General features: G+C 27.6%; 1 protein-coding gene and 1 non-coding gene across 2 annotated transcripts in view; both read left to right on the forward strand.

Annotated features, from left to right (window-relative positions):
- Positions 1-16,557, forward strand: part of LOC113389443 — a 338,511-nt gene that overhangs the window by 7,719 nt on the left and 314,235 nt on the right. The window contains 1 exon segment of the mRNA XM_026626476.1: positions 10,976-11,056. The gene's annotated coding sequence lies outside the window, so the exon portion shown is untranslated.
- On the forward strand, positions 1,575-1,658 carry Trnal-cag. The gene has a single exon. It is a non-coding gene; the product is annotated as a tRNA-Leu (tRNA).

Below are 16,557 nucleotides of genomic sequence, written 5' to 3' on the forward strand. Positions count from 1 at the left end.
ATTTGCCTTAAGGCACGATGCCATGCATCACTTGTTTTTGTTGTTATCACATCTATAATTATTATACAAATTTCGAGTCATACCTAAAATGTATTAACATAGAAGGAACTATTTGAACATGGCATTGACCTTAAAGCAAGTTTCTTTAATTTCTCGCACTGTAATTAAAAGTTAGAGGTATAAACATATATAAAAAATCATTTAATTGAAAATTATTAAATAAATTTAATAATCAATATTAATTGTTTCAAATATTTCTAAATTTTTATTACCTTTTCTTTAGGTGAGTTATTGTAATTGTCCTAAAATCGGAAATTGAAAATTTTTTGTATATCTTCACGTTTTAGCGGTTTCTGAACATTTTGTCAACTCTCAAAAAAATTTCGCAAACACAGATCAAACGATTTGAATAATTTAAAAAACATTCGGTTTCTACTGATGAGGAGATGATTAGTTTTTGGCAAAGGCAGTCTAGCCGTTTGGTAATTAAAACCAAAAACCTAAAAATCGTATTTCCGTGTTTGAGATAACGGAGCGTCCGATTTGAATTATTCAAAAAACATTCTATAAAGTAGCAGTATTTGAGAATGCAGAACATCCGATTAGAATGATTAAAGAGGCATACAATTAGTATTGACAATTAGTACACGTGCTGATTAGTTTTCTGCAAAGACAGGTCCAGCGATTTTGAGATACAGAGCAAAAATAATTCAAAAAGCATGATTAGTTTTAGGGGAAGGGCAAGTACAGCAAATACGTAGGAGTAACTTGAGCCGGTTATGACAAAAGCCGGAAATTTGCATTCGATTTAAAAACCTTACCTGGTACATTCTTGTGATTTCTATCCAGGTATAAAATATATTATTGTTGCGAAAGCCAGCATCGAATGGTATTAACCTAATTACAGCGCTATTCTACATGTCTTATTTCTATAATATATTGCCAATTTTTCATGATAGTTTACAATTTTTGTCTACAATTATCTAAAATTACTTTTTTATATGTGTTAATTTATATATTTTTTTTTAAATATTATTGCACATACATTTTGCTTCAGTTTTCGTAATATTTCTCGCTATTATTTTACTGATTTGCAAGCATCTTTTTCAGAATTATATAATCATCATATGAATTAAATCGAAATTCAGTTGAAGGATATTTTACATTCACTTTGCATTTATTGTTATATAAATTATTTTTTTTAGTATGATAGTTTCTTGAAATTGGTTATCGATTTACATTATTCAAAAAAATGAAATCTTTTACAATTTACAATCTTTTACAATTATATATATTTGATCCCACAACCAAAGCATATCTTAATTTTTTTTTTTTTTTTTTTTTTTTTTTTTATGATCTCTCATAAACACTTACATCAATTTAACGCTGACTTGGGCAAAAAACCTACAAAATAATAATTAATTTACATTGTTAATTACGTTAACTAATAAATAAAAATTTAATTTCAAATGTATATTAATCGCTTTATCCACGGTTTATTTTCACGAAAATTGCGCTCTTCGTTTTTTTTCTGCATTCGAAATACTCTCACTAACGACGCGTGCGCTACCAGTGTCAGGATGGCCGAGCGGTCTAAGGCGCTGCGTTCAGGTCGCAGTCCACTTCTGTGGGCGTGGGTTCGAATCCCACTTCTGACAATTTAATTTTTTTAAATTTTTATTTTGCTAATTTATTTTGGATTCAAAATTATAAAGGTTATATTCCCTTTTGTTGCTTCCATAAAATTTAAAATATTAGTTTTTTTGATAATTACACGTTTTCAAAACGATCGGTACGATTAGTCCATGAACTATAAGATCATTCTGGGAATATACTTTGCCAGAGCATTTTCTTTGTTTTGCTATTTCACTATTTTGTTCATATATTTATAGGCCGGATACATAACCAATCATCTCCGGACGATACATATATTATTATATCTCATATACCACGCCTTGAAATAAAAATATGACAAATTTCACAAACCACGCCATCCTACTATCTAATGAAAAAATTTGGAACACTAACATTGACCTAGCAATAAGCACACTAAAAAATAACTTTATATCCTATGAAGGACAAACGCAATTACCTTTTTAACAAACAAAACGACCTGGCCAATCATAAAAACCATTTGGACCTAGAGACATAATACAGGTATTTGTTTACAAAAAAATATTTTTTTTTTGTGGAGAGGGATGTTCTAGAAGTGTAGCCTTTCATTAGTGTGTAATTGCGATACAACCCTTAATTCCATTTTTACACAAACTAAGATGCCAATTCTAGGATAAAATGGAAATCTTATATCAGGAGTCTATAATTTTATGCGTTTGTAGTTGCAAACTGTCAAAAGACTATGTATTCGTTGTGCGATCAAGCGTTTTACATAAAAATCCTAACCTACAATAGTCACAAACGTCATAATATTAACTTGGTTACATTTTTAAAATTGTTCATTTCATTTCATTCTTGTCCTTTGAAGGTTACATTCTATTTGTAAAGCGCTTGATCGTTTGAGCAAACATATAGCTTTCTGACGGTTTGCAACTACCAAATCATAAGATTATATACCCCTAAAATGAGATTTATATTTTACCAGAGAATTGGCCCCTAAATCTGAGTTTAACCCTTTCGACTCGGATGCCGCCGCTCCGGCGGCATAGTCATTTTACCGTTGCGCTCGGATGCCTCGGATAATTTTTTAAAAATTAATTTACTATTACATTCATTTATTGATTGATTGATTTATTAATTTTATAAATAAATATATATCAAAATTAATTTATTAGCTCATGATCCCCATAATTCTAATAAAGATCTGTGAAGAAATGATTTTTTAAACAATGTAGCATGGTTTTGAGTGCATTTTTTTTTAATTTTAAAAATTTTCTATTTTATTATCATAATAACTATATTTAAAAGCAATATAACCACATTTTGAAAAAATCCGATACAAAAAAAATTCCGAGTTGAGAGATAAGTATAGCACTATAATATTCCGAGCGCAGCGTACCGACTGGCAGTCCGACTCCCGAGTCGAAAGTGTTAATTCTGATTATCTCAGGTACTTAGTGAATCAAATAAACTGCTATAATTGCGAACGTTTTTATATCGTATAATCTAGACAAAACCTGAGTAAACGCCTTCATCGACATCAAAATAACTAAAAAATACGAAAAAATTCAAGAACATGGTAAACGAACACATAAATAATTTAAATCATTATATAGATTTTTTTAACCCACAATTTTATATTTTGAAGAGAACTCATTTAGAAGAAAATTCCATGTTAGTTGTCAGATTAATTACTCAATGGGTTTCTATATAGACAGATGGTAATTTATAAGAAAATAAAAAAAATCTGTCAGATTTGCTATTTGTGTTAAAAAATATATTGCACTACTGTGCACTTACTCATACTATGGACTGATGTTTTCATCTGTAATATAAGGATACCAAATTGTAAATGTTTTATTTTTATTATTGTGTTTCTCTAAATTTTCTGACATACTATTTATTAACTTCCCGTAGGGTAAGTTATTGTAATGGGCCGAAAATCGGAATTGAAAATTTTTACATTTCTCGACGTTTTGAATGTTTCTGAGCATTTTGGCATACCCCAGAAAAAATGGATTGTGTGTGTGTGTGTGTGTATGTGTGTGTGTGTGTATGTATGTGTGGATACAAATTTCAGTCACGTTTTAGGCGCACAGATCAACCGATTTGAATGGTTCAAAAAACATTCGATTCCTATTTGATAGGGAAAAGAGCTGATATTAGTTTTGGCAAAGGCAGGTCCAGCCGTTTCGGAGATACGGAGCAAAGAGTGCCAAAAATAGAAATCGAATTTTTGAGAGAAGAACGGTATCCGATTGAATGATCTAAAAAATTCATTCATTAGTAATGATTGGGAGAAGTGTTTAACAGTTTTGGCAAAGGCCCAGCCATTTCGAAGATACGGGGCTTAATATGTAAAAATGGCAGTTTTTGAGAGACTAAGCGTCCGATTTGAATGATTCAAAAACTTTCTGCTTGTTTTAACAAAATAATTGATTTTGGAAAAAAAATTTTTGTTCCATTTTTTTTTTTTTTTTTTTTTTTGTTTTTGTTTTTTGTTGACCCAAATAATTTCAACTTGCATTCAGTTATATAATTCTTATAAATATTAGACAATGTTACAATATTTATAATAATCTATTTGAAAACATTCAGTATTCCTCGAACATTTCGTTACGGTACGGGAAGCTCCAGCAATTTGCCTTATGGCACGATGCCACCCACCCCACTAGTTTAGTTTTAAATTTTAGAATTATATTGATTGGCACAGAATGAAAGCTATTATGTTAGCCGAAACATATAAATTTTAAATAAATTTCTAAACATTTTCATACTAATTTTTATTGAAGTTACGCCCGATCTTTAAACTCAAATAATACATATATATATACACACACATATATATATATATAATTTCACGAACAAAGTTTATCATACTATACCTAATTTTATACCCGCATACGAGAAAGGTGAGGTTCACCAACCCATCGACCTATCAACCTACTTATGACTACATGAACGTACGCGCCCAGAAAATCACATTTGAATATAACGCAAACAATAAGGTTTCCCGCTAGATTACTTTCTCAAAGGGTCGCCCCATTTCACCCCGATTCACCCTACTCTGTCCCTCACCCCAAGCGTCACGTTTTCCTTTTGGTTTGCTTAACACAATCACTTATTCTGTTTCGCATACCTCTAAGGTTATACGTGGATGCATATGGAAATATTCACTGGAGATTAAATTATGATTTAGTAAAATATTATTTGCCAGACATTAAAGCTGGTAATGGGCTAAGATACTTTTATTATTATATTAACTAAATGTATGTAGCATTAAAAAAAGGTTAAAGTTGTATGTAGCATTTTGTGTTGAGAAAAGTTGTTTGTACTTCTTCATATCTGTGAATAATCGACTTAATTTAAAAGAATTAGAACTTTTATTATTATATATTATATATTTTATTATTATATATTATATATTTTATTACTCATCCTAATTAAAAATATGTGTCCAAGAAGTCTTTAATTCGTAGCACATAATTCGCAAAACTGGATTTCATGAGAGCAAAACACAAAATTTGGTGGTGCTTTATCTTATTAACTTCCCGTAAGGTAAGTTATTGTAATGGGCCGAAAATTGGAATTGAAAATTTTTACATTTCTCGACGTTTTGAAGGTTTCTGAACATTTTGGCATACTTCAGAAAAATGGATGTGTGTGTGTGTGTATGTATGTATGTATGGATACAATTTTTTGTCCACGTTTTCGGGCGTACGGATCAACCGATTTGATTCAAAAAATTATTCGATTCCTATTGATAAGGAGATGTGCTGATTAATATTTGCCAAAGGCAGGTCCAGCAGTTACGGTTTAGAGCTGCAGTTCAAAAACAAAATAGCAAAAATGACATTTTTTGGCCAAATAAGATTCTTACAAATTATTAATGCTGATTAATATACAAATAGACAGGTAGACAGACAGGTAGACAAATAAAGAGGTAAAAAAAAAGTAGACTGGTAAGCAGGTTGGGAGTTATTTATATCTGGCAGACAAGTAGGCCGTTAGACACACGGAATAACATTTAATTATATGAGAAAGTAAAAAGGAGACAGGTGAACAAGTAGATAGTAGACAGGTAGGCAGACAAACATGCGGATACGGACAGATTAACAGGTAGATGAATAGACAGGGGTAGACACGTAGACAGGTAAAATGTAGACAGGTTATTAGGTAGAAGTAAACGTGGAACAAAAGACAAATGATAAGTGGTCAGGTATATCATATTTAAATTAAAAATATATTATTAATTGAATTGAATATTTACATGTACAACTTTGTTACATAAGATGAAGCAACTTACAACAAGGCAAAGTGCCACTTACAACTAGTTCATTATATAATTAATTGCTTTGAAAACATATTTGTGATTTTGTTGAAAATATATCTTATACGTGTATAATTAACTTCCCGTAGGGTAAGTTATTGTAATGGACCGAAAATCGGAATTGAAATTTTTTACATTTTTCGACGTTTTGAAGGTTTCTGAACGTTTTGGCATACTTCAGAAAAAATGAATGTGTGTGTGTGTGTGTGTGTATGTATGTATGTATGGATACAAATTTCCAGTCACGTTTTCGGGCGCACGGATCAACCGATTTGAATGGTTCAAAGAACATTCGATTCCTATTGATAGGGAAAAGAGCTGATTAGTTTTTAGCGAAGGCAGGTCCAGCCATTGCGGAGATACGAAGCAACGAGTGCAGAAAATAGAAATCGACTTTTTGAGAGAACGGAGTATGCGATTTGAATGATCTAAAAAACATTCAATTAGTAATGATTGGGAGAAGTGTTTATTAGTTTTTGGCAAAGGCAGGCCTAGCCATTTCAAAGATATGGAGCTAAATATGTAAAAAATGGCAGTTTTTGAGAGAACTAAGCGTTCGATTTAAATGATTCAAAGAACTTTCTGCTTGTCTTAAGAAAATAATTGATTTTGGAAATTACATTCAGTAATCCTCGAACATTTTGTTACGGTACGGGAAGTTCTAGCAATACACCCCACTAGTTTGTTTTCATTTTAGTCATTCAGAATATACAGGCTTGTCTTTTCTGTGTTATATTTACATAAATTTTTCTAGAAAAATTTCTAGGAAAAATTTTTGGCGCCACAGTCGTGTAATTTAACAAATTTAATTATTTATTTATTTTATTTATTTATTTATTATTCTTAACTAAATATATGATTTGCTTTCTTGCTCTATCGAGTGCAAAGTAGTTCAGCAATAGCCAAAGGAAATAATCCAGGGGCATTAAATCTAGATTATTTAGTTAATCTTTATAAAGAATCCGATGTAATCCTTTGCTTGAAAACTCCGTCGGAACAAAAGCAACGGATATAAATACTTTAATGTCTGCGTAAACGTGGGAGTTGTTCTAAGTGGCAAGGTGTAAGGAGAATTATTCTATTTTTACCTTATTTTTGAAAACGGATTCTTGTTGAGTGCCGAGATGGAAAAGCTAGAGAAAATGTGGAGGGAATTACTTCACCATAATATTAATAATATATATTTAAGATAAATATGCATGTTTGAAAATCATTTTATAAGGTATACAATCAAATTAAAACTACGTGTGCGTGGCATTTTGTTTTGCAGCAAATTGCATGAACTTTATGACATGTAAAAATAATCGACTAAGTCCACAAAATATCAATATATCAGTCATCATGACTGATCGATTTTTTGAGGATTTTAGCCCTCCAACTCACCAAATGGTACGTGGAGATATTCAAAATTAACCCCCCCCTCTCATCCCCCACTTAACCGTTACGAGAATTTAAAAAAAAAATTAAAATTCAGGTGAAAATAATTGCACGTGATATTTTACTATATCCCTCCTTCCCCTACGTAATATTTTGTGTTTTTTTGTCAACCCCTTCCCCTAAAAACCTCACGTGTATAACAGACGCCCTCTTTTGTGTAGAACATTATAATGAAAAACTATTTCAGATTTTTGTATGCTGAACATATTTGTTATTTTCGAAAAATGTTTTTTTTTAAATATTTTTATTAAAAAACAAACACGCCTCTAATACAATAGTTTCTGCAATAGTTTCTATATCTCCATTAATACAAGCAGTAATTAATTTTTATAATTAAACAACTTGTGGAGGGACTCTAATATTTTAATATTTTCATAAAAACTAGAAATTCCATCACCATATATAGCTTAATAAGAATCGATTTTTCCTCTCATGATTTTTATAATTTTGTAGTAACATGAAAGAAAATTTATCTATTACTTAAAATACATTACCATTTATTCTGCTAAAATTTGTTAAAATTCACAATACTCTGAATCTTAAAGATGTAAACCGCATCTGTTATACTGCAAAATATGAAAAAAAAATTAAAGTATATAAAGTAATCAAAAGCAAAAATGATGCAATACATGACACTTTTAGTTTGGTATGATAAGAAATTGCTATTTGAAATTTAATAAATTGCATTTTAAAACAGAGATACTAACTATTATTTGGTAACAGTATTTAAAAATATTTTTTTCATAAACTAAATTTGGTCTTTTAAACTCAAACAAATCAATTTTTATGAATAATATTCAGTTACATTTTCCTTTGTGTGTGTAATTCTCGATTTTCAATACTCCACAATATTTTTTCAACTCAAGCTTCAACTTTCAAAGGGCTTTTATCTGAAAGTCTATTTTGTGCTTATATTTTTTCAAATTATTAAATGACTATCTCAAATTTTAAAAATGAAGTTTATTAACGGTTTTATGAATTTCTTAGAATGATGAATAATAGTTTGGAAAGAAAAATTTTGAGTCAAAGAAAGTGAAACACATAATTAGATAGTTTTAATGTTGGAAAAGCAAAATATTCATATAAAATAAATGTGCCTACTAAACAAAATGATTATTCCACCATTTCGTATGCAAAAGCTTATTTTATACCGTTTTAAGGACCACTACCAATAATTTTAATAGTTTTGCTTATAAATATTTTTAGTATATGATGATTGCTACCAGTTTTTTTTTTTTAGTAAAATTTGCTAATAAATTCAAATATTCACGAATAACATTTTAAATAATGTATGGGTAAAATTAAACTCAGAATATTGTATTTTTATTGTTCATAATAATTTAGTTAAAATTGTAATTTCTTTGATCCAAAAATATTAGTTTTTGCTAGATGTTATTATACTTTGCATTTTATAAATAGAACAAAAACTATTTGGATACAGGGTGCGCCAATTATAATTGACATATATGCGGCCAATGAAAATGTTAAATAACTTAAACAGTTTTTAATGAACTTTGATAATTCTTTTCTTTCATTATCAAATTTGAAGTCTTACAATTTTTTTCAGCTGGGTTGGAAAAACAAGTTTTAATATAATATACAAGTTGAAATCTCTCAAATTTATTCAATGTTTTCATTGACCACTTATTGATGGCGCACTCTGTACAATTTGTAATAAATTCATAAATTATATATTATATAATTTTAGTATTTTATTATGCAACAATATATCTCAGATAGTTAATTTCATTATAACTAAACAATTATAACTACTTTGAAGCTTTATATTTAATACATATTCGCGCAAAGAATGAATTTGCATGAAGCTTTATGACCTGAGTGTTAATAATCTTCAGCATTTTCCATGTGACAGGCTACATGTTATTTATGTCGTGTATAATATATATATATATATATATATATATATATATATATATATATACATATATATATAACAGATCGTATGAAATGTATGAAAATCCGGCTGAGAAAATACTTACGAATAAAATATTTCGTTTTTCCGATACGAACGATACGTGATGTACATTTTAAAATTGCACTTCTGTATATGTATATATATTATATATATATATATATATATATATATATATATGTAATTTTTTTGTACGAGTGTATGATTTGATACTTCTCCTAAACGCTTATTTTGATTTTGATAATTCTTTTTAGTATTTATCAAAGAAAATTTTTAAGATTGAATGATCGATAAAATTATAGTAATTTGAACTATCATCTGCTAGAAATGTCAATTCAGCTGAAATTACGACCCTAGATAATATTAGAATATAAAATACAAGAAAAATGCAATGTCTACATTATTATTGCCAAAAAGCAGCTAAGTTGTGTCAGAAATTAAAATAATAGAAGATACAATCAACAGTTCATATTTGGCAGATGAAATTATATAATTCAGTTTAATAAATAACGTAATAAATCCAAAATTGGATATACATTATTTTTTTGAACTTATGCGTGTCACATTTTGGTTTACTTCACTAAATTATTCAACAATACAAAAAATATTTCTTTATATCTATTTTCTATTTCTGTAAATATAATTAGAAATGATACAATAGATTTACAAAATAATTAATAGAATATGAGTCTGACAATAATAATGAAGATGTACAATTAAAATTAGCAAAATTTGCAAAACTATTAACATAAATAAGGTACAACATAAATATAATTTGAAATATACAAAACTAAATAAGATAGTTTTTATTTTACATAATTTGGTTGGTAGTGTATAATTTCTCTTAAAACAGAAACAATTTTTTATTTCTTGGTGTTTCACCTGAAGACAGATATATTGAATAATTATTCTATATATCTGCCTTCAGATAATCATTTTTTATACTAATTATTTCCTCTATATATTGTTTACTTTTATTTCAAGCTTAAAAAATAAATATGTTTGTAATTGAATATAGCTATCGATTTAAACTTCTACTATTTTAAATCAAAAATGATTAATTTCCTTTAATCAAAAAAGTGCAATTTTACAATTCTATCTGAATATATCAAGAATTATTCAATTATGTATTTATATTTATATTTATTATAACAATAAGAATGTCAGTTGTTTTTCGAACAAATTACTTTTGCATATTCAAGTATTAAATATATAAAAAATAAGAACTTCGAAAAATGATTAGATTACATTAATACCACAAAAATATCAGTTAATTTATTGGTTACTACCTATATAAAATCTAGTACAAATATTGTTAGTGTTTTTATTTTTTTAATGCTATAATACAGAGTTCATTTAATTATTTATGAGGAAATTGATATTTATGATTACTCTCCATTACATAAACAAAACTGCATGATGGTATTGTTTTTATAAAACAAACATTATACATAAACCCATTAACGATTTAATTTACAATTCATTCGAAAACTCTATTATTTCATGATTCTTTATGGAAATGGAATTTTAATCCATCAAACAACTCATTAATTAAATATGGAACGCAATATTTTTTTTATCGCTTCAAAGGCGCATTATCATGATAATATGCATTATTTAATTTTGTTATGTGTAATTAAAACAATAATTATTTTTTTCAGATAGGAAGAGAAATAATGACTAAAACGTCAACGTAGGCAAGATTCTACATCGTAAAAGAAAAACTATAATTCCAGAAGCAGGTATGTTTTTTATAATATATTATTTAGTTTTATTATTTGAATAAGTATTTAGAAAATTAAGTTTCCTAAGTTATTTTAATATATGGGGAATGAATGTTAATTTTGTTGAATGTCTTCTTGATATTTATATATTCGAGATATGTGGATTAAAGTTGTCTCCAATTTTTATATCAGAAACATCAAAACCTTATCAAACAAAATAATGGTTCACGTATAATGTTTAATTATTTTTGAAACATTTCTGGGGTTAACCTTTTATTCAAATCGTTTCATTTATACAAAAAAAGCTTCTAATGCCATTTAAATCTTGTTTTTTTTTAAGTTTTAAATACATTTTCTTGGCATGTCCGTAGCCTAAGGTAACACTTTGTGTCTTGCAACTATTGGGTTCTATATTCAAATATTGCATTTTCCTTAAAAAGCTTCTAATAACAATTATTCTTAGAAAATAGGTTTAACGTTAATTGTACTCAGTACAAAATTTGTAATACATTTTTTTTAAATTGTGCTTTATATACATATTGTAGACTTGTTCGTAACCTAGAGGTAACGACTTGTGCCTTGCAACCACTAAGTTCCATGTTCAAATCTTGCATCTATAAAAAAAGCTTCTAATATCACTTGTTCCTAATAAAATTTATTTATTTTATAGACTTCTCCGTAGTCTAGTGATTACAAAATATGCCTTGCAACTACTAGGTTCCATATTCAAATATTTCATCTATGAATATAAAATGAATTTCTGGTGACATTTTTTCATAGAAATTAACCATCACCTTAAATACGAGATTTGATTGAATTAAATATCTTCATCCCAATGTCGTAGAAAAAATTTAATTTAATTCAACTAACTATCTTCCAAACTTTTATAATATTTTCAAAGTAAGTTTTTCAATCCTGTAGCCTTTCAACTTGCATTTCTGACCATCAGCGTTCCCATTCACTCTAATTACTATCATTTTAATATAATTGCGAGTCTAGTCTTAATCTTTCCCTTTTGAAATGGCAAAGAGGTAGCTTTTAAGTTATTTGAATAATTATTTACTACTGCCGAGAAAGTTTTACTGTTTAGTTGAGCGCCGACTCCGAGTTATTAAATTGATTGAAGTAATTACACGATACTTAGCCTGTATTAAGACTTCGGGTGGAGGATACAAATTTTTAGTTGGTGGTAAAAGTTTGGGAAATAGATATATTTAGCAAGTTTTTTTTGGAGAAATAGGAGATATAAAAAATATCAGTAATGAGAAAGATAGTGGATATGTTTTTAACTTCCCGTAGGATAGAAATAGTAATGGGCGGAAAATTGAGAATAAATTTTTTTGCACATTTCACGTTTTGAAGGTTTCTGAACATTTTGGCATACTTCAGAAAAAATGGATTTGTGTGTATGTGTATGTATGTATAAATACAGTTTTTCGTCTACGTTTTTTTGTGCACGAATAAACAGTTTTGTTTGGTTCAAAACAACAGTCGATTTCTATTGATAGGAAGACGTGCTGATTCAAAAATTAAAAAAGGCAAATTCAAAAATTAGTTTTTGGCAAAGGCCGATTCAGCCGTTTTGAAGATACAGAGCTAAATGTACAAAAAATTGCAATTGAGAAAACTAAGCATCCGATTTGAATTATTCAAAAAACTTTCTACTTGTTTTGACAAAATAATTGCTTTCGAATAAAAAAAAATTGTTTATATTTTTTTGTATATCAAAAATAATTCAATTTCTATTTTCAATTCTGGCCGAAGTTCAAAAGCTCATGTAAGTGAACTTTGAATAAATAATTTTAACTTTGTAATTCAGTTTATATAATTCATATAAATAAATATTAGACAATGTAACATTATTTGTAATAATCTATTTGAAAACATTCAATATTTCTCGAACAATTTGTTTTGGTACGGAAGGGTCCAGCAATTTGGCTTAATACACGATGCCATACACTACTAGTTTGTACTGAATTAACAAGTATTGTATCATTTTATAATCCTGATGAAATACGTGTACTTTGTATAAAATTTGTAATGAGATTTTAGTATGTTTTAATTAATAAATGAGCTCTCAAAGTCGAGCAAATTCAAAATTTTTAAATTCATACTTCAAAATATAGTTTTAGGTCTAAAATAGTTGGGACTATTCTGGTAATATTTCATCCATTGTCCTAGAAATGTTTTTTGAGGTTACAGATCCTAAGTTTTAATGATCAAAAAAATCCTTGTATTTTAAATGATCATTAGATAAATATGAATAAAATCATTATATATATATAAAATGAATTAACAACTACCAGTTTTAATTTGTTATAAATTTTTATACATTTGATGCGTGAGGTGCAGAGTGACTTATTATTTCTTTTTAAAACTACTCAAATGTTTTAAGCTAACCTTATATTTTTGTTGATTTAAACTTTTGTGAATTCAAGAAACGTATATTGGAAATTATATCTTTCATCAAATGCTTAGGTTGTACCTAAATTCCCATAATTTGTAAACTGCATGGGATAATTTTTTTACATAATGATTGAGTTTTGGGGCACAATATAAATGTTTTTTTTGCGTAGCTAATATTATTTATGATTTATTTTTCTGAAGTCAAAACCTCTGTTTTTGTAAAATAAGTTGTCTATTTAATTATACATTTATAATTCTCAACGTTTTCAAAGTTTTTCATCTTCAACAACTTCGACTTATATTGAAATTGCAAGTTAGAAACAAGCTTCACTAAAATTAAATTACTACATAAACAGAGCTTCTTAGAATTTATAGTTATTTAATGATTATAATAATCAATTGTAATAAATTCAAAATACAATTTATGGCTTTTGGAAGTGGTAAAATAGAAGACCCTATTGAAGACTTTTCGAACTATTCGGTATTGGAAAAAATAATAAAGTATAAAATTGATTTAAAAATAGAACACTCTTGGTGAAATTCGTGCAATTTTGAAATACAATAAATGAATCAATTATTTCTTATAATAGTTTGATGGCACATTTCCCAATTTTCTTTAAATTTTTGAAGTATCCTTATGTATGTATGTATGCATGTATATATATATATATATATATATATATATATATGTATATATATATATATATATATATGTATGTGTGTATATTGGAATAAATAAGTTTTAATCAACAAAAATATAATGTAAGCCTAAAACTTTTGAATAGTTTTGTGAAAGAATATTAATTCACCCTGCACTCCACACATTAAATGTATAAACATTTCTAATAAAGCAAAACTAGTAGTTGTTAATTTATTAATCGTGATATAGTCCTTATGCTTAATGATAAATAACAATTTAATTTCTTAATAATTACTAAAAAATACAATATTCTAATGCTGAAATATTAAATTTTCTATATTAAACTCTTCATACTTTCATCGCATTCTAACTATTTTCACTACTATAGTTCACTGCCGTTTAATTTTTCTGCCCAGTTTTCAGTTGAATGCTCAAGACAAAGTTTTAATAGTTTATAAAGTTCACTGGATCTATCTATTCATCATACAACACAGTTTAACTCAGTTTTCACCAAATCCAAATGGTAATATATGCAAAAGACCTATTTTGCTCTTTTGAAACGATTTACATGATGTAATTTGGAAATATTTTAAATGCAATTAAAATTGAATGCTATGATGGATAATTATCGAATTTGATTTAAATTATTATAGGAACTTAGTGTGCATAAAATAAAAAGGACTGTTTCAATATGCATTTATATATATATGGTATATATATACACTTCAATTGAATTTTGTTTTTATAAGAATAGTGAAAATTATTAAAAAATAATTTGTGGTACTTTATTTTTTTTCTTACTTTTTATACTACAATTCACTTTTAACTTATCGAATACGACTTAATATATTTTTATTGTAAGTTTTTGATTGTTTTGCTTGAGATCGGATAATTTTGTCCATGAATTTCTCGATGAATTTTTTCCGACATAGTTATTAGTATGTTTTGATGTTTGCTGGATGTTTCATTAGAAAAATAACTAGCTTAAAGGTTTCAGAAAAATGATGCAGTTTATAACCCAGAAACGTTAAATAAAATACTCAAAAATTAAAAAAAAATTTAAAAATCATAGCTATTCAGAACCACACACACACACACACGCACACACACATATATATATATATATATTATTACTAATGTAACTGTATACGTGTCTTAATTTATCACAAACGTTTTCCTTCGTCCATTTTAAAGAGCTCGATTTTACTACCAGTCATATATTATAGTACAGCCAAAAGTAATTATTTGGATGTCACAAAATAAGTAAAGTAATTAACTACAGAATTTATGCATAACGCGTTCGTGGTGTTCTTAAAATAGAAATAATAAGAAAACATTGTCTTATAGAAAACGGACTGAATAATGTACAAGGCGTCTCCACCGTACTTCGTAAAAAATAAAAAACGTACTGATTTTATAAGTAGGCGTAGGAGTTAAAAAGACCGTTAAATGTATACCTAATTTTACCTAAATTTGAAGGAAAACTAGGTGGAAATGGCATTGTGCCTTACAGGCTTAATCTATGAAAATTTGATTCAATACAAATCAATTTTATACGAATTATCCATTAGAGGTGGGTCGTTGACGGTTTTGCCGTCAACGAAACGAAACGGTTATCGGGGTTTCGTCAACTAGTTAAATAACTAGTTATTTTTCAACTATAGTTATTTTTAACGATTCAACGCTGGCAACGTTAAGAAACTGATAGTTGAAATAACTGTTTCATTGAAAGTTGGTGATATGAAGTTTGTTCTTATAAAAGTCAAGTTGACGTTGGATTTTATGAATAAAAAGAAATAAATGTGAATTGTCAAATTTATTATACACACACATACACACACACACATATATATATATATATATATATATATATACGTATATATTTATATATGTATATATATATGTATATATATATGTATATATATATATGTATATCTATATATATATATATATATATCTAATAAATAAAGGTTTAATTTAAAAAACTTAACTATTTTCATTACAGCAAAGCCATATACTAAACATCGAATTTCATGTTATAAAAATAGCAATATAAAAAATGTATAGTTATATAAAATGTTATGAAAAATAAAAAATATTTTCAGGTTTAGTTTAAAAAAAAATATTACAAGACAAATGCTATGAGATTTTTATGAAAAATAAAACCATTTGAAACACTAATAAATGTAACTGATTTTCTAAATTAAACGATTGGCGCGTGTTGCAAGTTTTCTTTTAAGATGTACATGTACATTTGCAATATTATAAAAGCAGTGCCTAACAATAAGCGATTTCATAGTATTAGTTGATCCTTTCTGACGCAGGTACCTGCCTACGTTCGTTTTCGACAACGAACGAATTCCTATATCGTTGAAAAAACTAACTGGCCGCCATGTTTTCAACTGCTTCGAAACCAGTTGATTTTCAACTAGTTATTTCGTTGCGACGAAACGGTTAGTTAGTTAACGAAGAA

The sequence above is a fragment of the Ctenocephalides felis genome, unplaced genomic scaffold (genome assembly GCF_003426905.1).
Source record: "Ctenocephalides felis isolate EL2017-DRISC unplaced genomic scaffold, ASM342690v1 CF-g0.4_SCAFFOLD_03573, whole genome shotgun sequence".
Lineage (NCBI taxonomy): Eukaryota > Metazoa > Arthropoda > Insecta > Siphonaptera > Pulicidae > Ctenocephalides > Ctenocephalides felis.